Source organism: Blennius ocellaris (genome assembly GCF_963422515.1).
Source record: "Blennius ocellaris genome assembly, chromosome: 19".
In the NCBI taxonomy this organism is placed as follows: Eukaryota; Metazoa; Chordata; class Actinopteri; order Blenniiformes; family Blenniidae; genus Blennius; species Blennius ocellaris.
The window spans coordinates 3557056-3559380 of record NC_137668.1 but is presented as its reverse complement, the minus strand read 5'-3'; positions in this window follow the sequence as shown (position 1 = coordinate 3559380).

Here is a 2325-nt window from a genome sequence, read left to right as displayed (position 1 = left end):
TGGTTCATGACAGTGAGCGAGAGTTTGCTGACTTGAAGATGGTGCTGGATTACTTACTCAATCCCCACACAGAGCTGTCTGAACATTACACGTGCCGACTACTTCTGGAGCGCTTGATTTTGGACGAAGCCAGGCTCGGAGCTCAGGCTTGCAGACTGCTCAGCCTTACACCGCTGCCATGCAGGCCTTACAGAGACAGTATGGGCATCCACATCAACTGGCTCAACGTGAGATTGCAGCAATCCTGACCTCCCCTGGTGTCAAAGCAGGAGATTCCAAAGCCTTTCAGAGCTTCGCTCTTACAGTCAACCTACTGGTGGGGATGCTGTTTTTTTGATGAATGTAATCAGTTTCCAAGAAATGCTCCAGAAATATATTCCATAAAAGTTTTCAGACATTGTATTTCAGCATCCATGTGTTGCATGTAAGCAAAACGTTTTTTTTTTTCATTTGTAGCATAAAAAGAGTGATAACTTGAATTTTGGCTCCATCCATCCACCTGCTTATCCAGTTCAGGGTGGCGGTGTGCTGGAGCCCATCCAAACCTACTGTGGGCGAGGGCAGGGTACCCCGTGGACGGGTCGTCAGTCTGTCACAAACACATACACACAACCACACATTCACACCCAGGGGTTTCACCAATTGATGTTTCAATTACATGCATGTTTTTATACTGTGGGGGGAAGCTGGAGTACCCATAAAGACTGCAAGGGGAGAACATGTACACGCCATACAGAAAGGCCCCGGGTCATGCTTGAACTCACTGTGGGGCGAGCGCACCAACCACTGCATCACCATGCGGCTCTTGAATCACGACTGATTCCCCTGAAGCCCTGTTTACATGACAAGGAATACGAGTGTATCTGCAAAACTTCCTTCACTTTTTGGGAGTTCATTTACCAGGAACCTACAAAGCCTGTTACTGTGCACCCCCCCCCCCCCCCCTCCCCCCCCTTGACTCACAGTCCATACTCTAGTTCTAACATCCATATCAGTAGTTTTATAGTTGAGACTCACGCCGGATAGCATCACTGGTGTCAAGCCAGCCCTCACTTCGGAAAACAACGTCAAGCCAGCCCCCACTCAATTTAGCGGTGCGCGTATACACTATGCATTACCGTAAGAGCAAACTCAAACCGATTTCAAAATAAAAGTGGCGTTTAAATGAACGAGATTCATTCAGATAGTTAATGAAACACAAATTAATACTATAACTAATAACAACAAAGAAAAACAATTTGTTTATCGTTGATACAAACTAATAAAATGACATATCAATAAAACTTTTGCCCACAGAAGCCAAAAAAAACTTTTAAAATTAGTCTTAATGTTATTATAATACTATAGATATAAACTCACTCTGATCACGTTATTAAAATTAAAGGCCCAATAGAACAGTCAGTCTTGGAAAAATTCGGACTCATTTAACATCAGATTGATAAAAGACCTGATCAAGATAAGGTGTATAAAATAAGAGCCCTCTGACAGCTTATCTGGGCTTGAATCACTCTGATTTCAGACTGATTTTAAATGGAAGTTCCCTGTTGTCATCAAACCAATCCATATATAACTGATAGTAGACCACCCCAGGATCCATCCCAGGATGACACACACCAAGTATCAGCCAGATCTGATGTGGAATTCCAAAATAAGAGACTTCTGAAGTTGCTCATCAGAGCACCTATTGCACCAATTTTGAAGTGATATTAAATGGAATTTCCACGTTATCATTGAATCATTCCAATTCAGACTAATAGTAGGACACCCCAGGATGCCACTCACCAAGTATCAGCCAGATCTGATGTGGAATTTCAAATTAAGAGCCATTTGAAATACCACATCTGAGCACCTATCACACCAAATTCGAAGTGATATTAAATGGAATTTCCACGTTATCATTTAACCATTCCAATTCAGACTGATAGTAGGACACCCCAGGATGACACACACCAAGTATCAGCCAGATCTGATGGATTTCAAAAATAAGAGCTCTTTGAAAAAAACACTTCTGGGCTACATACATATGACATTAGTCTTAGGTGAATTTTTTTTTTTAAAGGATGAGGAGGGCCCCTCCTCCTCATCCTCCTGTGGGCCCATCACCCACAGAGGCTGCCGTACGGGTCGGGTGCAATGTGGATTGGGTGGCAGTCGACGGCAGGGGCCTCGACGACCCGATCCCCGGACACGGACTCTGGCTTTTGGGACATGGAATGTGACCACGCTGGGGGGGAAGGAGCCCGAGCTTGTGAGGGAGGCTGAGAGATACCGTCTCGATATAGTCGGGCTCACCTCCACTCACAGCTTGGACTCTGGAACCCAGCT